The following is a 27,198-nucleotide window of genomic DNA, read 5'->3' as shown; positions in this document are numbered from 1 at the left end:
GAAGCCTCATATACCCTTTCCCTAGATTCACCTGTGGTTCACGTTTTACCCCATTTGCTGTAGCATTAGCACGCTCTCTGTCCCCTCTCTTTTGAACCATATAAGAGTAAGCGACATGCATCAGCACCCTTCACCCCTAAATACTGTGTGAATTTCCTGAACCTAGGAATATTCTCAACATAACCACAGTACATTTATCAACTTTATAAATATACATTGGTAGTGTTTCTATTCCAATTTTGTTGGTTGTTCTAGTAATGTATTTTGTAGCATTGTCCACACTCCCGCCTCCTGCACAACATCCAGTCTAGGGTCTGGCTTGCATTTAGTTGTGTTACCCTGTAGCCTCCTTTAATCTGGAATTATTTCCACAGCCTTTTTTTTGTCTTTTATGATGTCGACATTTTTTAAGACAGTTCCCGTTGCCTTTTTTTTTTTTTTAAATAGAACATTCCCAGATTGCATTTGTTTGATGTTTTGTTTATGCATTCTTGGCTGGGATATTGCGAAATTAACATTTTGTCCTTCTAAGGGTATCACAGCTGGAGGCATACAATGACCTTACTGGTAATGTAAATTTTTCTCCTCCATCAAGGTGTTGCTCAATTTCTCCACTGTACAATTTTTTTTTCTCCCTTGAATTAATAAGCAGTCTCTGGAAAGATACGTTGAGACCATACAAATATCTTGCTCGTTAACATTTCCCCCTTAGATTTAGCATCCGTTGATGGTTCCTGCCTGAACCCTTTCTACTCTGCTGATAACCAAATGATGATTTTCCAGCTCCAGCAGTCCCTCCACGTTTACCAGCCAACCCTTGGTATTCTGCTTATTTATTTATCTATCTATTATCGGTAAGGGGACTCATGAATCCTGTTTTTTTCAGTGGTTTATAATTCATCACTGTACTTCATTTGGGTGCTGAATTTGTCCCAGATTTAGCCATTGGGACCCTCTTCAAGCTGGTTCCTGTGTCGGATAGATATTCAATGAATGTTTCTGAATTTTAATTGAAAGATAAAATACAAGACTTTAATAGTTATTCTATACACCCTTGCTTGTCGTACAGTGGTTAAGGGTTTGAAATTGAAATAGATCTGGGGTTGATTCTGGCTTTCCTATTTACTGGCAATGTTTCTTGGGTAGATTACTTACCCTCTCTGTGCCTCAGTTTCCTCATAATTGTGTGATATATTGGAGCCTACCTCACAGGGCTGTTGTGAGAATTAAATGAGATAATGTATGTAAACTGTTTAGTAGAGTAAATGACACAAGTACTTGATACATGCGGGCTAGTGCCATTACTTCATTTCCCCATATTAGAGCTGTGCATGGTCTGAGTTGTCTCACCTGGTACCGCTGCTTCCTACTGCTAGCCACCACCACCCAAAAGTCACCCCAAATTCATACCCATCTGCGCTTTTACAATACATTTCAATTAACTGAATTGTTGGATATTGTGGGCCTCCAGGGTTCCAGAGATAATCTAGCCCCACTTCCCCTTTGTTGAAGATGAGGAGTCTGAGATGCTGAGAGGTTAGATGGCTTGCTCCGGGTCACCCAGGAAGAGTGGAAGAGCTAGGAGGGATGCACAGCCTTCAACTCCACACTCTGTGTGCCATACCCCATCTCTACCTCGATCAAGAGCGACATTCATTTGGTTTCTTTTCCCTGTTAAGGAGTATTATTCAAAGCATCAGCGGGAAAGCATCTCATTTTCTGCATGACTCATCCTCATTCCAAGATTAACATGCTCCACTTTCATTCTTTGCCTCCCACTCAATTTCACATCCAGCCGGAGCCCTGAGAGTCTCTGTGCCCTATCGGACCCCCACTCCACCCTGCTCTCTCGCCTCCTCTCTCCCCTCCCCAGCTGTACATTTACCTCCCGGCCCCAGACTGTCCCACCATCCTCAGATTCCACGGGTCACTTTTGTTGGCCTCTGGTTTAAGAAAAGCATGTCTTCCTGAAATACCACTCTGGTCTAGGTTGAAAATAGAATAAAGAAATAGAGTTAAGTTGCAGCAGATGTACAGGGACAAGTGTTTGTCTACATGCTTCCAACATTCCATTAAGGTCCAAGATTACAGCAAAAAGTGTGTATTTCTGAACATATACATTTTATTTCAAATTTCTCAAAAAAAAAAGTTAAGCTTTCTTCTGATGTGCTGGATGTTGTTAAACACAATAGAACCAGAAATAAATATGCCATTGGCTGAGGTTTGGGGATCTTTTTATTGTGTCAAGATTTTCAGTTTTTTTGGAAACAGGCTCTGATCTGTATAATTTGATCCTGCTTACATCAAAATGTGAGTAAAATACTGAAATATTTACAGATGGATTGATATGATGTCTGGGATTTGCTTCAAAATAACCCAGGATGTGGGGGAAAGTGGGTAGGTGGATAGAAGAAGCAAGATTGACCGTGAATTGGTAAAGTTTGAAGCAAAATGATGAGTACACGAGGCTTCTACACCTGTTTATGTGATTGAAATCATCTATAATTAAAAATTTTTAAATGCTAGTTTAAATTTTCCTAATTAGCTTTCTACTTTTTTTTTTTCTTCTTTGTTTCCTTTTGTTTGCTTGTTTTCACTCTGCTTCTCCCAAATCTGCCCTTTCTTGAAAGCCAGTTTAGGCTGTGGGCCATTTAATAAAAGCGTCTTGACTACTTTAATCCACTAACACCATTAGCACCCGAACGTGTATTTCCTTGCATTCACCTGAGTTAGCATTGTAGCCTCACTAACCTGGACACTTGTTAAAGGCAGAGAATAAACCTCCTACTTTGGGGCAAACCCCGCATTGCCTGGCCTAAAGCTGGGCCTAGTCACTGCTTCCTGACTGATGGTCATGCTCGTCGGTAGATCAGAAGAGACTGGGGAAAAGCGTTCTGAAAAGTTGATGTAAAGAACAGGCTGTGGATCTGTCGTTATTTTTCTTTAAAGCTGTTCTGCATAGAGTTTGAAATATCTCACTCTACCTTTAGGGAGAACTGACTTAAGAGAAATTCTTCTCCCCGTTGAAGCATTTCGTGGTGGGTAGCGATTCAAAAGCAATTGATGCAAATGCTAGTGGAGAGCTTACCCCCAAAGGAGACTTAACGAGATGAAATCCTATCTACATGGGAATAATCCTAGACCTCTGCATCTCCTCCCACTGCACCGTCTAATTGAAGGAGGCAGTTGGGTGGGAAAATATCAAGAAGAAAATGTCAGTTGTTAGCTTTCAAAATTTTGCCCGGGGAGCCATATAAGAACCATCTCATCTGAGGCTTGTCCATGCTGGTTTAATGCAGGGCGAGAGCCAAATTCAAAGGAAATCTCATTGAGCTGCCGTTTGCTTGTTAGTTTCCTCACACACACTGATCTTTCGAAATGCTTACAACTGGTGCTTTTTCAGACCTGGGGAAATGCTACTGTACAGTTGGGAAGAGTCCAAGAAAAGTTTCTCCATCTTTCTTCACCCCTTGGGGAGCCTAGGGAACTCATGCCTGTGGTGAGACCTTCTCTCATCTGTAAGTCCTCCCGGGGAGGGGACACCACAGCCTCCCTTTGCATCAGATCTTACGTCAACAATAAGCCCTCAGAATCAGAAAAATCCCTTGCCTCAGCCTGACCTGAAAGCCTTCACTCTGTAGTTTCCTATGGTCATGAACGCCGTGGCTCAGCGTCTTCCATATTTGCATTCCGTTGATTTGTCTCTCGGCCTTCTCTTCTCCAGGGAAAATAATCCCTGGAGAGGATAGACCAGTGAAGTACAATTGTCTGGCATTCAGGCAGGGCATAAAAGAGCCCAAAATACAGAATAGTCTGCCTTTGCCTGCTGAAGCTCCCCACAGAGCCTCTCCGAGTGGGTCTTTCAAGACTTCCCTGGAGCCGACTCTTCAATAGAACGAGTCCTCACAATAGAGAAACACTGGTCTTTCCATTTAACACTAGTTGGGAAGGTAGAAAGAGTAACAGCAAGAGAGAGTTCAGTTAGACTTAAGGAAGAACCGTAGGGAAGTGCAAACTTGGACCAAGAGGTTGGAGGCACTAAGAAGCCTTTCCCCACAGACAATCGTTAGTCTTGGGCTGTTTCATTGTTCACCTGCAGTGAAATGAGTGAACCAAATCACCTCTTGAAATCCCTTCCAGCTATTGATTCTAGAAGCCCAGCGAGTTTCCCCTCTGCACTGGCTGTACTCTGAACTCCACGTGAATAACCTTGGCTGGGCTTTAATCACTAGGTCTCCAGGTTTCCTCAACTGTAAAACACAGGCGGTGGTAATGCGTGACGAGTCCAAGTGTCCCGGAAGCTATATGACTCGCAGTTGCCAGATTTCTGCTAAATAAGGTGACACTTTTGAAACGGTCAATAACGGGGTGTGGCTAAGATCCTACAGCGAGCCCCGGTGTAGAGAGATGGGACAGAAGTTTTCCAGTGTCCAAAGGATGTTTTCCTGCAGGAGTAATGCATTTTAGTGTTGTTTTAGGTGTGCTGTGAATAAGAAGAACTTTTTCTAAAGCTGAGTTCTGAGGCAGCTACATTCCTTTTCCCCAACACCTTGAAATACCTTCTAACTACAGCATGAGTTGAACATAAGCACGATGCCAGGTGTGTACTATCTCCCAACATACATGTATTTCTTGACTGATGTTGTGAAGTGTATCTCCTGCATTCAGTGAAAATGCCTACATTCAAACTCGATGGCTTTGGGAGAAATGACCAGAAAAGGGCAGCAGCAGAGATGCCCCACTGGGAAGCTATAGGATAAACGGTGAGTTCTTCCTCAACCAGGACTCTGAGCTGACCATCACTTTGAGAGCCAGGTTTTGTAAACAGGCAACCACAACCACAAACCACAGGGCATTAAGAGTGCATGTACAGGAAACAGGGAGACGTGTGTCATACGTTTCACTATCACGTCTGCTACAGCAGAATACAAAGGGCAAGTGGCCTTGTCTTTGAAAATGAAGGACAGATACATCTGGCAGTTGTTACACAAATGGCAGGTTTGTCTCTTTAGCAGTGGCATAAATCACTGAGCAGTGTTCCCAAGCACAGATTGGGGCCACATTCCATCCATCAAGGTGGGCACTTGGGTAATTGAGGTAATTAGGCAGTTTGGGTGAGAACGCCTATTTCTTCACACTTCTACTTGTCTGGTGTAAAGAACACTGGATCAGAGTCAGGCAATCTGGGTGCTAGTCCTGGCTCTTTGACCAATAGTCATTGTCACCTTCGACAAATTGCTTTCTCTCTCTGGATCTCAGTTCCTCGTCTGCTAGCTTAGAGATTAGTCAGTGGTTATTCCACTAGATCTACCAGTCTCCGGGGCGGGGGGGACTGGACAAATGAAGCTTGCAGAAGCTCCCCCAGGAGATTCTGATGTGCACACCAAAAGGAGCACCACTAGATCCAGAGGTTACTGAATTCTGTGATTCTCCAGGATGGAGAGGAAAGATAGCTAGCTCCATAGAGTCAACAGTTTATTGCTTAGCCCAGTTTAGGGCGTTCCGTCTCAAGGGGTGGTCCGGGGCTCACCGCTCGTCTGTGCACTTCCTCCACTAGTGTTTGGGAGTGGTTTTGTAAGTTTGTACTCTATAATGAATATGACCGTGTTCTCAAGCCTTGAATACATTAAAAAATAATTAAGATAATTCTATAATTACCAGACATGACCTCATGAGTTGCGCTTATTCTAATGGAATCTGCTGAGGATGCTTATTTTCCCCTTCTGGAGATGTCATCTACAGCCTCGTAAATCCTCTAACAGGGACTTCTGAGAGAGCCATCTGGCTGAGCTAGTTATGTTAAGAAGGGCTACACTCACAATTCTTTGCTCATTCTGAGCACTTTCCTTTGAAGGTCTTATACACGTCTGTGGGTTGAGAATGGTGGTGAGATTAAGGTAATATTTGGCCACGGAGCCCAGGAAGACCTAGACCCTGTCCTTTGGTCGGCAGCCCCTCTCCATGAGGTCCTCAAGGGAAGCTATGCTCAGAGAACAATGAGTAACAGCAAAGACTGTGACTCTGAGACATGGGCCCCCGTCACCGGGAGCCCATGGTCTAGCCTGGTTGGAGCTCATGCAGAACCCCTTTGACTCAGGCATGAGGCAGCTTTTTTTTCCTTTATCCTCTTCCATAAGTCCACCTCCAAGTCCTGGATCTCACTACATCCAGTGGAGAGGAAGTTCCAGGCAGCAAGAAGAGAGTACAAGAAGTAGGATACAGGACAAAAGGGCATTTGTGTCACTACCAGGGGCAGAGCTGGTCCAGACTGCCCACCCCAGGCCTCCCAGGTAGGGGCAGCTGCAGCCTTTTTGACTTGACAGACAAATGGAAGAGTCCGAAGAAAGAATGCCAGAGACAGCCAAAGAGAAGGCAGATATTACTTCTCCAGCAGGCGAGAGTGTCCAAAGAGAGAACAAAGTGATGGTCCACCTCCTGCTTGGAGGCTGGGAAAGCTCCTGGGAGGAGACTCTGGCACCCCTGAGGACCACTCTCTGGGGTTGAGTTCCCACCAAGTGTACGCCTCCTGTTAAAGGTAGAGATTGTGTGTCTCTCCCCTGTATTCCTAGGATTAACGTAGTTGCTGACATATAGTGAGTCCTAGGTGCTTGTTATGGACTGAATGTCTGTGTCCCCCCAAAATTCATATGTTGGAGCCCTAACCTCCAGTGTGATGCTGTTTGGAGATGGAGCCTTTGGAAGGTCCTGAGGGTGGGGCTTTTAAGATGAGATTAGCGCCTTTATAAGAAGAGATTCCAGAGAGCTTGCTCTCTGTCTCAGAACGCACAAAGAGGTCGTGTGACACACAGTGAGATGGAGGCCACCTACAAGCCAAGAGAAGAAGCCTCAGAATGAAACCTACATAGCCAGCACCTTGATTTTGGACTTCTCAGCCTCTAGAACTGTGAGAAATAAATTCCTGTTCTTTAAGCCATTCAGCCTATGGGATTTTGTTATGCAGCCTGAGCTAAGATAGTGCTCAATACATTTTAATTGAGAGATTGAAAAATTGAAAACATGAATAAGATTTTGCTTCCCTTGGCAATATAGTAGGATGTGTATAATAGCACAACCTTTGAGATGCAAAGGAGGCCCAACTCCAACAGGCTTAAGCAAAAACGGAGAATTTATTGGTTCATGTAGCTGAGAAGTCTAGGAATTAGTCTTTGGGCACAGCTGGATTGAAAGGCACCTACACTGTCTTCAGGAATGTTTCTCTCTCCATCTCTCTTCTCTGCTTTGTTCTGTGTTGACTGTACACTCAGCAGCATTTCTCCAAGCTTATCTTTGACCAAGCTTATCTTCCACTCAGTTGAAAGAAAGTATCACTTTCCCGATAGTTGCAGTAAAAGTCCTGTGGTTGACTCTCATTGGACTGACTTGGGACATGTGCACCTTGTGTCCAGAGAGATGGGAGGCAGGGATGGGTGATGTGCTCCTTCACAGGGGCTGTGGGGTCAGCCTCACAGCAAGCTCATGGTCTCAGGAGAGGGACAGATACTTCCACAGTCGGGGAATGAACAGACGGATTGCAGTATATTCATACAATGGAATACTACTCGGTGATAAAGAAGGAACCATTGATAAATGCCACAACTTGGATGGATCTTAAGGACATTATGCTAGTGAAAGAAGCCAGACTCAAAAGGCTACATACTGTATGATTCCATTTGTATAACATTCTGGAAAAGGCAAAACAATAGAGACAGAAAACAGACCAGTGATTGTCAGGGTTAACCTAAATAACTAACTAAGAGCGGGAGGCTTGACTGCAAAGGGGCAGCATGAGGGAATTTGGGGGATGACGGAACTGTTCCTAGGCTCTAGAAGGAGACTAGGTACCGCTCAGGCCAGACAAACACAGAAACTGCAGGTGTCCAACACAGGTAGTACGTGACTTTCACGGATTAACACAAAGAGCAAGACCATCAATTAAGATTTTGTTTCTACATTGCTGTTAAGGCTAATTTTCAGGTTAATTATTTTTCTTTAATTGAAATAATTGGATTAGAAAATGAAAATATGCTTGAATTTCAATCAGTACGCTTGAGTTTCATACTAAAGCCTTATCTAATAATATTCGTTTAAAAATAACTTTATTTTTCTTCTGGTTATATAAGTAACACTCATTATAAAAATTTTTCGGAAAATATGAGAAAGAAAATAACCATCCCTTATAATCCTAAAAAAGTATTAACCAATAAAATTTTTTCTATAACCTTCCAGACTGGTTTTTAATTTTATACATATATTACGTATCGTGAAATGTATTTTACAGAATGTATTTTAAGGAATATATTTGAACGTTGAACATTGCTTCATGTTTACAAATATCTACGTCATTGTTTTTAATAACTGCATACTATGACAATGACATCTATTTAATTAATTCATGGACATAAAGAGTGTTTCCAGTTTTTCGCTATTATAAACAATGCTCCCATGGACAGCCTTGACCATATAGCTTTACACACTTGTGAGATTATTTCTCTATGATAAATTCCTGGAAGTGAACTTGCTATGACAAAAGGTACAGGTAATTTTAATTATGGCGCATATAAAAATTGGTTGTTTATGTCTTTTGCCCATTTTTCTATTGTTGCTTTGGAAAAACCCTTTACATATTAAGGATATTATCTCAGGCTGAGTTCCCTAGAAACAGACTCATGAAGAGGTCCATTGGTGGAGTATGCTTGGTACCAACACCTAAGGGGGAGTGAAAAAAGGATTGAACAGAAGGCCTCACCCAGCTGACCCCATGGGCCCTGGAGCTGGGATGACCCTTCAGAGTTCTACCTTGAGGCAAGAGGGCCAGGCCCTTATACCCCTTTATTGACTGGTCATTGGATGAGGGCTGCCCCAAAGAAGGGGGATCACTTCAGGTGAAGTGGCTCTCTTCATCTGTGGACAGCTGCAAGAGAGGAACTAGCTGTGAGCTGTCAACACCAACATTCCCGACAGCTGGGGGATTAACACCCCGGTACCGAAGGTGGGATCTGGGTGGTGGCCCAGCACCCACTACAGAGATCTTTGACTATCAGATGTGTTGTGGATATTTTTCCCACTTTGTCATTAGTCTGTTGACTTGTTAATATTTACTCTTTGTTTATTTTACTGCGTTTTTAAAATGTTTTTGATTGATGTCAGATCGATTCATTTTTTTCTTTATGATTTCTGACTTTTATATTATCTTTAAAAAGTTGTTCCCCATTCCAAGATTATTTAAAAATCTATATTTTCCTCTAGTATTCTCATTTTTGTTTCCATTTAAAGCTTTAATTAATCCTTCTGAAATTTATTTTGATTTAAGGATGAAGTAGGTAACTTTTTCAATGATAAAAACGGTTCCCAGAACTGTTTATTAAATAATGCATCGTTTCCCATGGATTTGAATTGCCATCTTTGGCAAAGCTATTAACTATTTATACTTCATTCCATTTCTAGCTCTCTATGATGCTCCATTGATCTGTCTATACCTGTGCTAGTGTAACACTGGTTTATTTTATTTTTTAGTTTACGTACACTACAATTTACTCTTTGGGGTATACAGTTCTGAGTTTTGCCAGATGTGTAGAATTGTGTAAGATAGAGAACAGTTCCGTCATCCCCCAAATTCCCTCATGCTGCCCCTTTGCAGTCAAGCCTCCCGCTCTTAGTTAGTTATTTAGGTTAACCCTGACAATCACTGGTCTGTTTTCTGTCTCTATTGTTTTGCCTTTTCCAGAATGTTATACAAATGGAATCATACAGTATGTAGCCTTCTGAGTCTGGCTTCTTTCACTAGCATAATGTCCTTAAGATCCATCCAAGTTGTGGCATTTATCAATGGTTCCTTCTTTATCACCGAGTAGTATTCCATCGTAGGAATATACTGCAGTCCATCTGTTCATTCCCCGACTGTGGGACATTTGAGTTGTTTCCAGCTTCCGGGGATGATGAGTAAATGTGCTGTAAATATTTGGTTTCTGTGTGAACATAGGTATTCATTTCACTTGGATAAATACCTAGGAGTGGGATTTCTGAATCATACGTTTAAATACTATGTATATATATCTGAACATTTGTAATGTGTATTAATACATGAAAAGGAAAGCGATTGCCTCATTACCTTATTACTCTTCTCATTCTTCTCTTTCTCCTTCTCTTCTTCCTCCTTCTGCTTTTTATCCCATCAGGATATTGACTAGAGTGGCATTAAATTTGTTGATTGAGGAGCCAGCCCCGTGGCCGAGTAGTTAAGTTCACACGCTCCACTTCGATGGCGTAGGGTTTCGCTGGTTCAGATCCTGGGTGTGGACATGGCACCACTCGTCAGTCCACGTTGAGGTGGTGTCCCACATGCCACAACTAGGAGCACCCACAACTAAAAGAAAAATACACAACTATGTGGTGAGATTGGGGGAGAAAAAAGCAGGGGGAAAAAAAACGAAGATTGGCAATAGTTGTTAGCTCAGGTGCCAATCTTTAAAAAAAAAAAAGAAAAAATTTGTTGATTGATTTTTGTAAAAAGCCACCTATTTTAAGTCATAATACCTCTTACTAAGGCAATTCATTCTTAAAACTAAACCATGAGTAGCCCCAATATCTGATAAACAATTTGTGATTTTGCTAATTGTCCCACTGTTATAGGCAAGAGCAAGAACCTTTAGCCTTAATTTATATACCAAGTCACTTTTTTCCTTTTTTTCTCCCCAAAGCCCCAGTGCAGGGTTGTATATCCTAGTTGTAAGTCCTTCCACTTCTTCTATATAAGCCACCACCAGAGCATGGCAACTGACAGACCCACTGTGTGGTTCTGTGATGGGAAGCGAACCCGGCCTACTGAAGTGGTGAGAGCACCGAACTTTACCCACTAGACCATCAGGGCTGGCTCCCAAGTTGCTTCTTCTGTACACAAAGCATCAAGACCCCGACCAGCCAAATTCCTCTGAATCAAGTGAGCATACCTGTTTGAGACCTATGGGCAGGGGGGCCCTGGAGTCAGGCGCAGAAAAGCACAGGTGATCCTGGTAACCACGGCTAATTGTTCTCAAGGATATACCCTCCTTAGAATCTACTCATTCTGACACGTAGTTCAGCAAAATCATGGGGGAAATGCATCCCATTAGGACACTGGAATTTCCAGGTTGGAAGAGTCCTGGAGAACTCCCCAGGTTCCTTGCTTGGAGACAAGATTACTTTTTTGGCATGAGGAATATACACTGTCCAACTTCCTTCAATAGTTACTTCCAGTATGTATCAATCCTCACCATCTGGGTGTCTAACCAAAACTCTTGTTTCAAACACATTTCCTCCTAGCCTTTCCTTGAAATGACACTAGCAAGCTCTTGCAAAACTAGAACTACTTGTTCAAAGCCAGCCCTGAGCATCGTGCTTTCATCAGGGTAGGTGATTCTAATTAAGTTGTTTATCCACTTAGCACACTGTCTCAGCCACCTCAGGGACTTCCTTTCAATATGTTTGTCTCCCTTTGTTAATTGGATAAGCCAAGTGAAATGAGGTCTCTCTTATGGAAGTGCCTGCAGAGAGGAAGTCACTGCAAATTCGCCCATGTGGCATTTCCCGTGACAGTAAAGGGACACAGAGAAGCGTCTGCACTTTCCGTCTGCTCTTTTATGCTGGTGAAAGCTCGGCGACTACTCTGTGCCCTATGTCAGGAAAGAATCAATTTCTTTTAAGGGCTTACAAGGCACTCCAGCTTCCCAGCTTTTGAATCTGTCCCACAGTTTTCGACCTACAGTACTGATCAGTCCACAGCATGCCTTTCAAGTAGGGCATTTATTCAGTCATCTATACTTTCGTTCAAACATTGAGTTGAATTGAGCACCTACTTTGTGTTGGAAATAAAATAGTCCTTGACATTCAGATTATTTATGATTGCTTAGAAACTGGTTTGGAGATTAAGAATGAAGGCTCTAGGGCCCGGCCCTGTGGCCCAGTGGTTAAGTTCACAGGCTCTGCTTCAGTTACCCTGGGTTTCACCGGTTTGGATCCCATTGAGGACATGGCACCTCTCATCAGGCCATGCTGAGGCAGCGTCCCACATAGCAAAACCAGAAGGACCCGCAACTGGAATATACAGCTATGTACTGGGCTTTGGGGAGAAGAAGAAGAAGAAAAGAAGAAGATTGGCAGCAGATGTTAGCTCAGGCCCAATCTTTAAAAAAAAGAATGAAGGCTCTGAAATAAAACCAGGGATGGATCCAGGTTTTGTGGGGACTACAACCAACACAGTTTGTAGTGAGGGGGGATGGGGAGTCCTTAAGAAAAAGAACACAAAATTAGGCACAGGGCTTTGCAAGGGGCCACATAAGTGAAGGGCCCTGAAACCTCAGCTCATTAGTTTCTCAGAAGATCTCCTTTGAGCCAGGCACTCTTAGGTTTAAACCCCAGCTGTGTGACCTTGGGCACATGGCTGCACTACTCTGTGCTCGTGTCCTCCCCAGCAAAATGAGAAAAATGACAAGATGATAAAATATATCTCATAGTGGTGTTGGGAGGGTTCCAAAGATGAGGACAAAAAGCGTTTAGCCCAGTGTCTGGCCCACGATAGATACACAATAACTGTTAGCTATTATTAAGAGTGTCATTATCATTATGAGCTTCCATGCAGTAGGATTCTAGAACCACAAAACCTGTCTGCCTGAGCAGACTTTAGGAAAGAAAAAGAGAACCAAGTCCAAATTCACACATTCCTGCTAATCCGGCTTGTGTGTGGTACATACATGATGTGACCCTGAAGCTCAGCCCGGCTGTGCTACGACCACGCCACGTACAGCGGAGGGCAGGCCTTCCTGCCTGCTGTGCTCAACGTCTCCTGGCCCCGAGAGCTGATTCATTCTGAGGTCATAAAGCATTTATCCTCAAAAACAGTATATTAATATCCTATTGTGCAAGTAAACCAGACCTGTCTAGTTTTGCTTTCTTTGAGTGAAATATGTTCATTCAGCATAAGCGACAAGCATAAATGCAAACTAGTCTTTTTTTTTTCCAATGTGTGAGGAGTGGATGGTTGATAATAAAACAAGAAAGGCCATTCGGAAACTATTAAATTACATCTTTTGTATTTGCACAGCACATTCCTCTGATTTTGATGCCGTGACGTCCCTGTAAAACCGGCAAATATGTGCTTCCATATTGCTAATTCAGTTTGTTCACTTGGCATTCTAACCACATTTTCCTTTTTTTTTTTCTTTTCAAGGCCAAAAGCTACTCCCCCATCCCCCCAAAAAAAGACTTACCTATTCTCTATCTCATAGCCTGTCATGGACATCAGCCCTAAGAGTCGGGTTCTCACCCATGTCTCCCTCTGAGAGAAGAGGACAGGGCAATTGGAAAGTAAACTGATAAACAAGTTATCAGAGCAGACCACTGCTGCTTCCTCCCTTTGAAATTTTCTTTTTGAAATCTTAGTGGATTTTGAAGCCTGGGATATCTGAAAGTCTGATAAACAAAATGTGATTATGCTTCTGTTAGCAAGGATCGGTGGTAACTCCAAGGGGTGACAGGGAGGAGGCAATGATGAAATGATCCCATAATTGCCAATAACCACCCCACGCCATGTCAAATATCCGTACAATCTGAGCCGAAACAGTGTGCTTGCTGTGTTAACGCGATTTCAAGACAAGCTTCCAGCCTCCCTTCCTAACAGATTGCTGGCGCTTAAGCCCCTCCCGTGTAGAAACTCTGACTAGCAAAGCAGACTAGAATGTTCGGGTAATAGAAGTGAATTGAATTATCTAAAGGTTAATCAGAAAAACCTGTTTATTTCAATTTTGTAGCAGAAAACCATCATTAAAATTATTCATTCAGTTCTTGCCTTACTTGGTAGAATGACTCTAATGTAAACTTTCCTGAAACAAGGCCAAGTCTTATAGCCTAGCCCAATCGCTGGTGCAGAGGAGGCATTCGATAAATGGTTAATATAATTAACTAATGAGGTAGGGAGTAGAACAAAACAGTGTTTAACTAGTTCACCAATTTTCTCTAGTCTTGTCTTTATCTATGTAACTGACATGAAGTATAAATTATTTGAACATGATAAAAATACCTCCCTCCACCATTGCTTGGACTTGATTAGCGTTCAAAGCGTTCCTTACTATTTACTTTCATTTAAAGTCATTGTTCTTTTGGAAGAGATATTGTTTTGCAGAAATATTTACATTCAAGTAACCTCCAAAGATATTTCAAGTGCTTAAAAAAGAATAGGTATAAGTTAGAAAAAGAAGTAGATGAACTATCTAATTTATTCATTCACCAGATATTTCTTGAGCATCTGCTGTGCGCCAACCTCTGAGGATTCCTTGGTGAGCAGAACAAACATGGCGCCTGCCCCATAGAGCTACAAATGAACACAATAGAAACATAATTACAACTTGAAATTAGATTCCAATAGGGACACGAGTGGGAGGTGGGGGCAGGGGAACCCAATTTAGTTTAGGAGGATTGGAAAGTTCTCTTCAAAGAATGACATTTGAGTGAGACAATATAAGAACAAGAATTAGGCAACAAATATCATGGAGACTATTCCCCACAGAAGGATCAGTGTATGAGAAGGTCTGAGGGCGAAAGAAACCTACTCCATTCTAAGAACTTTACAAAACACAGACAGCAAGAACTGGGTGAGGCAGGACCAGCTCATGCAGGCCTTGTGGGCCACATGTGGGGGACTGTTCATTGCCTCTGACGATTCCAATCCCCTCTCTTCCTCTCCAACAGAACCCTGAGCATGTTCAGGTGGAGCACAATCCTCTATACTTCAGGGGATGCTGATCCCACCTCCAGTTTAAGGAGTAGCTCCTCACTTGTCTAAGCCGGTCAGTAAATGGCGTTTATCTGGTGAACCTTACTGGCCTAGAGATGTGCACATGATCTGAAGTGGTCCAATCAGATTGAAGAGCAAAGTTTAGAGTCCATGGCTGGGAGAACATTCCCTATCTTTCTTCCACCATGCCCATTACTGGCAGTTATTTCTCAACCAAGGGAGGAGTCAACCCTTAGATGAAGCTAGTGCCAAGTGCAGCAGAGCAGAGAAGTAGAAAGAACCTGGGTTCTAAGTGACATCATCGAGCTTCTCACTCAACCAACCCCAAAGCCTGCCCAAAGTCACCGGTGTTTCCTTGTGTGTTAAGATCCTTGAATTTGCTCTTCCCTTGGAATCTTTGGACACTAGCATCCTAGCTTCCCCAATTCTCTGGTAAATCACTCACTCTTTGCCCTTACACCTTCCAATTAATCTCTAAATGTGGTTGTTCTGCAAGGTTCCTGTGACTTCTCTCCACACTTTCTCTCTGGGAGATCTTACCCACTCCTATGGCTTCCTTCTTTTCTTAAGCGTCTGCTCACCAAGTGTTGGCATTTCTTTATGACATCTCCAAGTGAGGTCCAGCTTGATTACCTCCAGTAAACTCACTGGTAATGCACAAAAGTTCCAAATTCATGTAGCTTCTCTTTAGAATCAGCAGCTACTCTTAATTTCCCAACTTTAGAAATAGTCACTTAAAATGTATATGCAGAAGCTAGAGGGTGTCTCACAGAACCCAAGAACAGGAAGTACATGCAGAAAGTGACAGCCTTCCGGGATCCAGGCAGCCACTCCCAGCCTTGCTCTCAGAAGCCATGACTGCATCTGCTTCATTCTTCTCCATATTGCAGACTGGCTTCCTCTGCTCCTTGGTCCATGTGGAAGAATGAGACCAGTAGCAGGTCAGCAATCTCATCTTCAACCTCCAGAGAAAGACAGACATCACTTTGTCAGTTCTGGTGCCAAGCTGAGGAAGAGTTCTGATTGACCCATCTCAGGTCAGGTGCCCCATACAGGGGTTGTACATTAGCACAGTGGCCTCCACAATAACCATGGAGGGATAGTGGGGAGTGGACAGTTCCCAGAAGGAGGGAAGGGTCCATTTCCAGAAATGGGAGGAGTCCTGGGAGTGCCACCAAAACAAGGCTCCAGGAAAAGGACACTTTCCAGTGAATGAAAGGACAGATCTCAGAGAAAGGGGTTAAGGTTGTGGGGCAGACATTCCAAAATTTCACCCAGGCCAGAGGCCTTGGGGTCATTTTCAACTCCTCCCACTGACAACACCCACCCACTTCCCTAATGTCTAATAAGACACTAATTCCTTTCACTTCTTTCAAAATACTTCCTAGTTGCCCCTCTCTTTCCTTTTTCACTCTAGTTCCCCAGTTTCAGCCCTCGTTGCCTAACCTCCTGTGTTCTCTAACAACCCCACTGGTTTGCCAGACTCTCCCTTCCTCCTACCCATCCTGTAGTCAGACTAATTTCCTAAAATACCCCCTGAAAGAAGACACATCCCAGATCTAAAAGCCTCCAGTATCACTGGCTGCCTATAGGATAAAGTCCAAACCCTTTTTCTGGCTATTCAAGACTGTCTCCAGCTGTCATTGGCATTGCTAATTGCTTTCTCTGCATCTATGACCTCCAAAGACTTTCCATGGAATCTCCCAGCCATGTGTCCAGGCTGTGATTTCACTTACCTCCAGCCTCAGGAGGGGAGGGCTTACATGACCTAAGCCCACCAACGTTGCCCCATCACCCTAGCCCTAGTGACTGGTTCAGAAAAAGCCACTGAGCTACGTCCACACTCCCCAGCACGTTCTCCAGGCCAGCGTCCTTGGCTCAGGGGATGGCATGGGATCCCAGAAGATCCACCAAAGTGAACCTCAGGACTTCTGCTGTGCAGGCTGGGGCACAGAGGCCCTTTTTCCTCCTGGACGTGAATAGAGACGCTAGGGGCTGCTGCCAACCATCTTGGTTCTCAAGAACAGCTGGAAGCAGGGCAATTTGCCTAGAAACAATTTTCTGAAAGCCAATTAGCTGAAAACCAATTTCCGAATCAAGTTAAAAATATATGCATTTTCATTAACTGTTTTAAAAAAGATTATTCCTTAAATTATGTTTTTGGCAAATTGGTCATTTGGCAGATTGACTTAGAGGTAGGCTGGTGGGGTGAAGCCTCTTTCAGAAGAAGAGTGGGAAGGCATCCATGCAAGGTCCTTGCTGTGGTCTTTGAACTCCAGATTGGGCCTGGACTGAAGCCTGCCACACCCACCAACATCTCACAAAAATGAGCCAGTCCCTTCCTGTTAGAGTTTAACCTGGTCTGGTTGGGTTTTCTGTTAGCTGTCACCGAAAGCATCTAATTGATACAACAATAAGTCTTTCCGAATATTTCCAAATTCTGAGCTTATAGTCCTCGGCGCCACCCAAACCGGACTACTCAGACTTTCCCAGATACTTGTCATGCTTTCCCATCGCCATGACTGCTCTCCTTCCTCCAGCCCCTCTGCCTGTCCCACGTCCTCCTGGCCTTCCAGACGGGAGCCTCTCTGCTCTCCTCAGGCTGCTGCAGCCCTCCATGGTCCCTTCCATCTCGGAGTTACCGTCCAGCTTTCTCGGTTCCAAGAACCAAACACTCACTTAAGTTCCTTCAGAAGGAACTGAGGCAGCTCCGAGGGTTGCCCCTTCTCCTCTCTCCTCAGGAGCCTCCTGGTCGCCTTCTTGTGCTGTTTTCTGCTCTCTCTGTGTCTGCTCTGATCCCATCTCTGTGGATGGGCAGCCTCTTAGTCACAGCTGTTTGTTTACAATGTTGGCTTAGGTTACAGCCTCACAGCCCCACTTCCACCTCAGGGTGTCCTTTCAGCTCCTGTTCCCTCAGTTTTAGTCTGATTTTCTCCGTGGGTCCAATCCAGATTTCCTAGAGAGAATCTGATTGTAGTAACTAATCTTTTTATACTGGGCCATCCCAGGTCCCCGGCTAGACTGTGGTTGGCCAGTTACTGGGTTGAGTGTTTGCTCCTGGTCTAAACACCTGTGGACAGGTGATGCATTGTATAGTCCCCATTGGGCTGCCCCTTTCATAGGGTTGAGGGAGGGGAGGCCTGGCAACCTAGAAATGGATGGTGGGCACGGCAGGACCAGCCTGGCCTTTCAAGATGCTGTACCACCCATTGGCTATCAGTCACACACCCCATTTATGTGCTGCGATATTGAGTCAAAGTACTATTTATTACCTAAATTTGCATATGTTTGTTTCTTATCCCTTCAACTAGATTCTAAATGTCCTTAACAGTAGAGTTGATGGCCCTAAATGTCTCTACTAAAATGATAACAATAAGTGATAGCTACTGAGCACTTACCATGTACCAGGTACAGTTCTAACTGCTTTACACACACACACACACACACACACAAACCCTCCGTCTAAGCTTCACCTATTATCATCCCCACTTTATAGATAAGGAAGTTGAGGCCGTGTCACACAACCCATCAGAGGGCTGTGATTTGAACCCAGTCAGTTTGATTTCAGAATCCGTGCTCTTAGCACATGGCTCCTCCTCCAGCTGGTGCTCATGCATGTTTACTGCAATTGCGGATACTTTGCCGAAAAGGAAAACTATCCTCTCTCTTTGTGCTGGGTTAGTTCTCATTGGCCTATTTGTTCCAGGAAGACTCACTTTTTGGCCAAAATCCTCTCTTTCGCAGTCAGCAAACTAATGCCAGAGAAATATCAACAGAGCAAAAGACAATCCGTTTTCAAACCAAAAACTCCCTCTTGGCTCGAAGCGAGTTCATCAGCCAGATGCCCCTCCCTTCCCCCATGTTTTCCTGGCACTGCTTTGCAGAAATCTGGATCCAGGGGCCGTGTGCAAGGTGGTTTCTGTGGGCATGAGCAATTGCTAGACAGACGTGCGGGCGGGGGAGCCAGCCAGGAAATCATTTCAGCTGCTTCCATCTTCCCTTCATGCCAAGTTCAGGGGGCAGAGGAGGGGCGTCAGCCTGGATGTCCCTCAAATGGTGGCAAGGTATCCCGGAGCTGGAGGCTGGGCTATTCCCACCCAAGTAGTTAATCCATTAGCCCTTGGCACACGCAGGTCCCCAATGACAACGCCTTGCCAGAGGTGACTGTGCCTGCCTGCCCGCCCCCCTCCCACCGCTCTGCCCGGGCTAGTGAAGCAACAGGCACTCTGAGGGCTACGTGAAGCCTCCCAACCTCCTCCTGTGGCAGAAAGGGGTGGGTTTGCCCACTTTAAAGATGGAGAGATAAGGCACAAGACTTATGGGGGGCCATGCCGGTGTTGCCGGTTGTGGGGGGTGGGGGAGCGCTCACATTCTCTGTCAAGGTCTCTTCTAGCTCTAAGGCCTCTCTCTGCCTCTCTTCCCACCACCCCCGTCCCACGAGGCCAAGCTTTCTGTCCATTACCCAGACCCCCTTCACATCCCTTTCCTTCCTTCACAGAGTCCTCCCGTCCCCGGGGAGCCTCCTGAATCCTGACTTGAGCGTAAAGGCGCTGGAGGAGAAAGGAAGAACTGAGGGTGAGGGGGGATGGAAGAGGAAGCAGCGATTCAGCTGACAGTGCCTAACAGTGGAAGGCGTGCCTCAGCGCAGGAGAACCAGACACCAGACTCTGTTTTCCTGTGCAGCAATGGACCTGCCCGTGAGGTGGGGTGGGAGGAGCCACAGGAAAGGCTTTCTAATGAAAGGGATGGGGGAGGGCTTCTGAGGGAAAGAGGGAGAGAACCCCCACACTCCCCTTTTCGTCCCTCATTTGCCCCTACCAGTCCAACTACTGGCCCCCTTAGCAGGTCCTCTCTCTTCTCCTGAACAGAGCCACATTTTCTGAATAGGCACATAATATTAACTCGGAAGATCAGGTCTGGAAGAGATCTTAGAACTCATCTTGTGCAACACTATCTTTTTATAGTTGAGGAAACTGAGGCCCAGAGAGGGGTCATGTCTTGACTAAGGTCACACAACTAATGAGCGGTAAAGCTAAGATGAAAAAAACAGGGCTCTTTGTACTATACGAGGCTGCCTCTTACTCCTCCACCTGTACAAATGACCCCCCACAGAGAACACGCAGGCCAGCTCCCCAGTCGTGTCCAAGAACTGGGCCACTTATTATCTCTTCAGTCCTGCCCAGGGAGCCTCAATTTGTCCTGTCATAGATTCTATTCCACCCAGTCACCATTCTTCACTGTAGCAGGTGATGCTCCCAAAGCAGGTTGCTCTGTGTGGGGTTGTGGTCAGAGACGCAGCGGCCGGCATCACGGCCCCCACACCACAAGCCGCCCAGGTGTTTTCTGCCCGCTGCTGGCCCTCGAGACATTTTTGAGAGTTTGTTCTGCATCTGCCTTTTCACCTGCTGTTCATTCCCATCCAGCGGCTGTGTGGGGATCCCATTGGAGTCCCCTGGGAGCACTATAGAAAGATCTCACCCTATGCCTTGCTCTCTGACTGAGATGAACAGGCTGCCATTTTGAAATCTCAAGAAATCTACAAGCAACAGAATGGAAGCTCCAGAGACTTCCTGACATGACTCGGTGCCCAGAACTCTTACTTCTCAGTCTCTATGAGGAAAGCACTGGTGGAGTGGGGGTGAGAACGAGAGGTAGGACATCGGGGCTGACATTCAAACTTTCTTAGAAAAAGTCAGGATGAATGTCCCAGGAAAAGGCTATTAACAGGCTGCCTTCCCCACGCTCAGCTTTCCGGGGCTGGAGCTGCGTGAGAATGAGTCAGCACATGGAAAGGCTAATGGTAAACCTAGGGGAACAGAACCCTCTCCACAGGGGAAGTGGAGGCTGTGAGACTGCACTTTTCCCCAACCTCTGGCCTCAAACCACCCCGCCCTCCTGTGGGTATGTGATCTGTACAGCTGGTGCGTTACCAACGTTGTCAGTTCCAATTCTGAAGCCAGAATTTAAATCAGCAAAAATATCCAGAAAGTCCTTCCCCCCACCTCCCCTCCCTACTTTCTCTTCATTGACTAAGCCAGTGGCCGGGGAAGAGGGCCCATCCCCTGCAATGTGGAGGGCTGTTGGGAGGTATTTCTGCTCCTATCTACCTGCTGGCTCGCCCTGAGACAAGCTCCTGGTATCGAATAGACACACATCGTTGAGCCCCAGACTCTGTGACAGGCAATTTTACATATCTCCTCCCAATCTCACAATAACCCCAGGAGGATGATATATTGATATCTGGCTTTCACAGAGGAAGGATCAAAGCTGAGAGAGATGCAGCCGTCTGCCCAAGGAGCCACAGTCAATGTCATTTATCAAGAGTCTGACATATGCCAGGGGCTTCTGCACAGTTTTTTAAAGATAGGTAAACATCCTTTTTTACAGATGAGGAAACCAAAGCTCAGAAGGACTGAGGTATCCCAGTAAGTACCGGTGCTATGGCTTGATTCTGGGTCTGCCTGACTCCCAAGCCTGTGCTGCCTCCAGGTCCCGGCGGAGGCAGGAACTCCAGCCACATCTCTGCCTCTAGATCTACCACACCCAGTGCCTCTCCAGAAGAGGATTTGCCTTGTGTGCCCTGATTGAACGCCTGTCAGTCTGGGGGGTGGGGAGGCGCCGGTATCACAAGGCCTGGTATTGGCCTCTAGGCAGAATTTCTCTTATCACAAATTACACCTTGGAACCTCCATCCTCCTAAAAGGGGGGGACTTGGTGGGGCTGATCCCAAGGTGTCAGTTCAGGGGAGCGAAAGTTAAGAGAGTGGCCTAATGGGGACACTTTCCTGAGACCAAGCCCATGGAGATGTGAGCAGAATTTACCGTCAGCCAAGGCTTGAATAAAGTGGCCTTAAAGGTAACAGATATAACATCAACCTGCCAATTTTTATCACAAAAAAGTTCTGTGGTTTGTGGTTGGTAAATTTCGATATAGAAATATTTGACTCTTGGGGAAGTTGTGTACAGAGGGGGTAGTGAGGGGTCAAATGGGGGGGGGGTCTCAATTTTCACCTCTGATTTCTAAGACACTCTGAGTGGTGGGGACAATGAGAGAGTCCAGGATGTTTCCAACACCAGGGAAAATGTGTAATAAGTCAGCACTTCTTGAGCCTGTTTCCCCAACCACCCCAGCAGAAAGAGCCCTTCCCCTCCCTGTCTTTACTCTGCTTTAACTTTCCGTAGCCCTTTTCTGTAACTCCCATTACATGATGTATTAACTTGTTTATTTTCTCTCTCCTCCCCCCTCAAAGAATGTAAGCTCCCTGAGAACAAGGGCTGTGTCTTTTGTCCACTGATGTTCCCCAGGGGCTAGAACACTATATAAGAAGCCCTCAGTAAAGGTGTGCTGAGGAATGAATGAATGCACAGATGAATGAATGAATGAGTGAATGAGTGAATGTACCTTGAGGGGGCATTTAACCAACATAGGCATCCTCCACGTCAGTTTCTCTGGGGAGCGGGTGTCAGAGTCCTCTGAACTTGACTTGCCCTCTCTTCAGCATCAGCCAGATGCAGAAGCCCCTTGGGCTCTGCTCTTTAGGGGAAGAGACAGGGGGCTGGTGCTCACGAAGAGCACCCTGATGAGACCTATTAAGCCCTGAATGGAGGATAAAGGAGACACAGTTTCTACCTCATCCCAAGGGGATCCGCATTCTTGAGAGTTTCTCCACTGGAACGTGGCAGTGTCTGAAGCCAGTTGTGGAGAGCAGGAAAAACTTTCTGGAAAGCATCCACTCTAAGATGATAACGGGCCACCAAGCTACCCACTCCCAGCCAAAGCCCCCCCAAATCCTGTTTTGTTCCTCATTTCCCAGAGCCGTAGCTAAGCCGCACGTACACAGGGGGCAGACGCTGGCAAGCGTTGTCTCTTCCCAGGCCACAAGGATAACAAGACACTTGGCGTGCTCAGATGAAAGGGGGCTCTCCTTGCAAAGCGCCGGGTTGCACAATCCCTCTGAACTCCCTGAAGTGGGAAGCTGGTCCCTCTTAACTCGTGATTACCACTGTGGAGATTAAAGGCTTCCTGTTGGAGAAAGCAGTTCCCCTGAGCCAAACAACACTGAGGGCTGGCCAGCGGCCATCTTGTCAGGGCCGCTCTTGGCAGTCAGGGCTGAAGTGACTGGCTCCCTCATGCGCCAACCTGCCTGAGGCAAAGTCAAGGTGCCTAGGCCAAAACAGTCCCTCAGCAAGCATGGTGCTGTGGCCTGAGCACTTTCTCAGTCTCCTCAGCTCCAGCCTGGGCCACCTTGGCAAGAGCAGCTGCCTTGGTGAGACTGATGGGAACAGGCTGAAGGTCTTCACTTGCTCCCCTTTCCCAAGGTACCCTGAGCATTTCCAATGTGTGTTAGAGCGGGGAAAGAAGGGCATGCTGGGAAAACCAGCTCAGGGGGCAGTGAGGGGTGGGAAGGTCACTGTTCCATGAGCTTTCCATGTTTACTCCACCAGAGGCCTGAGCAAGTCAGACCCTGGTCTCTTGGCCTAGTGCCTCCAAACTAGCTAAAGATCAAAAGCATATGGATCTCTTGGTAAGAAAGCAGACCCCCAGGCCCCACCCTGTGAGTTCTGGCTCCATACATCTGAGGCGGGGCCTGGATATGTTGGTTTTTATGAAACCCTCTGACAACTCTGATGCAGCCTGCTCTGAGCGCCCTTGAACGGGGGAGGTGGAAAGGATCATTGGGTGAGGAGTCAGGAAACAGGACTCTGGCCTCTGTTCCGTCAGGTGACTTTGGGGAAGTCACTTCATTTCTCTGGGCCTCAGTTTCCTCGTTGGTAAAGTACAGAGCTTGAACAATTTCAGAGTGTGGCTCAAGGGGATGTGTAGCTGGTCACTTTTCCATCCTCACATCCTGTGGTGCTTTCAGTCTGCAGCCATGGCCATGGTCCCAAGGAAGGCCCTGGCCTTTAGGCTACCCTTAGCTGGGAGGAGGACGACTCAGGAAGCTCTGAGAGTAACAGTGACAGCTGGCATCCTTCCTTCAGAGCAAACCTTCGAGTTAAACACTTTATCTTGCCTCATTTAGTCTTCACAACAACCCTCCAAGGTAGCACTTACCCCACAGAACTTCCTGCAGTGATGGAAATATTCTATGTCTGCATTGTCCAATACAGTGGTCACCAGCCACATGCAGCTATTGAGCATCTGAAACACAGCCAGTGCAACTGAGAACGTGAACTTTATTCATTTTAATTTTATTTAATTTTAATTATAGTTAAATGCTACACATAGTAAGTGGCCACCATATTGGCCAGCACAACTCCAAGGTGTGGATCAGTATTATCCTCATTTTAGGGATGAAAGAACAGGATTAGAGAGGCAAGGTGACTGAGTGGTAGAGCTAGGGATTTGAATGCAGACTTGGTGGACTCTAGAGCTGATGGCCATGCTCTAATCACTGGAGTATTTGGCAGAATGAGTCCTACCAAGCCAGGAGGGCATGACTCCAGTCACGGCCTGGCCTCTGAGAAGCTGGTTGACCACCTTGAGTGGTCTCTGAGGTCCTTCCAGCTCTGACATCCCAGCCTGTGTGTTTAGGGGGGGAGCATGGAGGGAATGCAGGGAATATTCTGCTCTCTAGAGCCTCCTAGATGCAGAACCGTCAGTGTCTACCCACCCAGACCCCTCCTGCCACAGTTATCACTGGTTACTGGTCTTCTCCATGACCCAACTGTCAGAGCCTTCTCAAGATGGACTACTCCTCAACACTTTTGTGAGGTAAATAGTGCTACACCCATTTTGTAAATGAAGAAACTGAGGTTCAGAGGGATGAAGTAACTTGTCCAAGGTCTTACAGCATGGTGAGTGGTAGAATGAGGAATTGAACTCAGATCAGTGTGACTCCAGGGCCTGAGCTCTTACCTTCTGCCACATGGGGTCAGTGGGGTCAAGCAGAGGCCCAGGGACCTACTTGGTTAAAAGTTTGCTTTGGTACCCAGGCAAACCCACTCCCAGCAGGATCCTACTGCTCTGTCTGAATCCATCAGGGATTCCGTTCTCCTGCCAGAGTCCTGGCTCTTGGGTCCATCAAGACTCAACACCTTCCTGAACCATGCTGGCCCATTAAGAATCTGGTGTGTGTGAGCTTCTGGCTAGAAAATAAAGAGAAGAAAGAAGGACAGCTGGTCAGGGGATCTGTGGGCCAGCCCTCCTCACCTCCAGAGCCCAAACCTACCCCACATGGGGCTGAGAGAAGCAGAGGTCTCAGTGACTACGGCAGTGGGCTTGATTCTGGAGGGGACCGTACAGTGCCCTCTGGTTTGAGGCAACCCCCTACCCACTGACCAGTGTCCCCATCAGAGCCAAGCTCCTGACAAAGGCTCAAAGGCCAAGTCCAGCATCTTCACGGCGGATGAGAATGTCTCCTTTATCCACAGACTCAGAAACTGCCCAAGCCCACAGTGAGACGTGTGCACCTGGGGTCAGCTCTTTGGAGTCTCCCAGAGTCCCCCATGCAGGGACCACATGTGTGCTTGTGTGCACTGGCAGGCACTTGCACACTCATGGGATGGGGCCAGAGCGGGGAAGACAAAGGCTGGAAGCCATCAGTCTTTTTAACCAGAAAGGGTTCTTTCTCTGGCAAACTGGGGAAAGAGCTCCAGAAACCTAATGCTGGACCTTCTAGAAACATGATCTCTCCATCCCACCAACCACTGCCCCAGGACAGCATCAGGACCAACTCAAAGGGTCCCTCATGGGGAATACAGAGCCCGGCAGGCTGGGGAACTGCCTTACACACTTGCACCCACCAAACATGCACAGCCCATTCACACCCACCACACATGCACAGTATGTGTACACGTACACACAGGCTCACACTCACACACTTGTTCACATGCTGTCGTGCACATACATCACACACACACCACACACTTACGTATACACATTCACAGACTCAGCATGGGGGCGGGTGTCTAGAGCCGAGTCAGGACCTTGTCCTTTGTTGTTTCCAAGAGTGTGGAGGAAGTAGGCTCTGCCCCCTCCTGCCCTTGGATACAGTCGGAGACAAAGGGAGGCAGAGACATATCTACGAGGGCTGCCCCACACCACGCACGCAGGGTGGAGCCTGCCTTGGCAGGCCGGGCTGGGCCACAACCAGGAAGACGTCGGGAGATGTTCTTTCTTCCCTATGGCCTCCGCTACTGCCCAGGGCAGGTGGGATGCCGCTGCAGCCTACAGTCTGGGCAGGTGGGGCTGTAGGGGAGGGAGGGACGGAGCCAGGGAAGGGGAAAAGCCGATTTCTCAGGGATTACGAAAAGCATGCAAATGGAAAGAACTCCAACTCACTGTTCTTTTCCTGAAGACAATTCTCTTGTCACCGCAAGGACAGAGTCTGGGTGTCCCTGTGTCTCCCCTGTGGTCAGTGCTGCTACGCCCCGACCCATGAGCCACGTGGGATGCTTTCCAGCTTGACTGGACAGCGACACACATCCTCCAGATGTTTTGCAAACAGGCCCCTCCAAGCTTCTCAACCAGGAAACCTACCCACCTCCTGGGGCCTTCCATAACACAGCTTTGTAACCTCCGTTACAGCTGGGCCTTCAGGTCCTGGCTTCCACACCCAGACCCCTGCTCCAGGCCACTTATCCACCCCAGGACCAGGCCTTCTCCCCGCCATGCCCCAAGGCCCAGGCCACACTGTGCCCAGGCCCGACAGCCTCGGCCTCACAAACAGAACCCCTGTATCTTAAGTAGTTCCTGGATGCCTGCAGAGCTGGAGTCCTGACCTTGGACCCCCCCCCCCCCCCCCCCACAGCTGGGCTTTGCCCATTCTCCATTCCTCCCATTGTCCCTGCCTGCCTGGGTTCTTGCCAAGGGCTGCCCTGGGCAGCTGGGAGGCGAGGCTTCTGCTCCTCAGGCCCACTTGGCCCTCTGATTCAGCCTACCACTCGCAGAGCTCTCTGCAGCCCGCAGTTTCCTGCAGCCTTTTCATACATCCTGCATGAAGAAGGTCCCTCTTCTGGATTCCTGGCCTGAGCTCCCAGCCTGCAGCATGACCACCTCACAGAACTCGGCATCCACGACTCCAGCCCAACCCGACTGCGCAAGAGCACGGATAAGAGAAGACTGCTGACTTCTCAAGCAAGGGCATCTCCACGCCCACCGAAAGCAAAGGGCAGAACCTCTACTCTGACAAGGAAGGGACGGGCCAGTTGCTTCTGGCAGGGGAAGCCAGCAAAACGGGAAATTCCAATGTCACTGGTCATTGGCCAGTGACTTCACAGCTCAGTTTGGCTCTGTGACCACACCTGGCAGAATGCCGCCGAGGAAGCCTGGGCCTCCTCCTCTGGGTTTACTGCAGCCCAGCTTCGGAACAAGCATCCCGGAGTCACACGTGTTTTTCTTTCTTTAACCCTGAAACTTATTAGCAGCAACTTCTTGCACCTCTAGAGCTTCCCTTCACCCACTCTTGCCCTTACCTCCACCCCCGTGGCCTG

General features: G+C 46.7%; 1 long non-coding RNA gene and 1 other non-coding gene across 2 annotated transcripts; one reads left to right on the top strand and one right to left on the bottom strand.

Annotated features, from left to right (window-relative positions):
• Positions 1 to 1,013: 1,013 nt before the first annotated feature.
• LOC138924031 (uncharacterized) lies at positions 1,014 to 26,804 on the bottom strand. The gene is made up of 6 exons (XR_011438519.1): positions 26,048 to 26,804; positions 15,346 to 15,726; positions 14,258 to 14,341; positions 10,109 to 10,363; positions 1,886 to 1,985; positions 1,014 to 1,671 (listed from the first exon to the last, which is right to left on the bottom strand). It is a non-coding gene; the product is annotated as an uncharacterized lncRNA (long non-coding RNA).
• On the top strand, positions 25,665 to 25,809 carry MIR8972 (microRNA mir-8972). Its single transcript, NR_127978.1, has one exon. It is a non-coding gene; the product is annotated as a microRNA mir-8972 (primary transcript).
• Positions 26,805 to 27,198: the final 394 nt, after the last annotated feature.

Source organism: Equus caballus, chromosome 5 (assembly GCF_041296265.1).
Source record: "Equus caballus isolate H_3958 breed thoroughbred chromosome 5, TB-T2T, whole genome shotgun sequence".
NCBI lineage: Eukaryota > Metazoa > Chordata > Mammalia > Perissodactyla > Equidae > Equus > Equus caballus.
The sequence above is the reverse complement of the archived record's forward strand: the minus strand, read 5'-3'. Positions and strand labels throughout refer to the sequence as shown.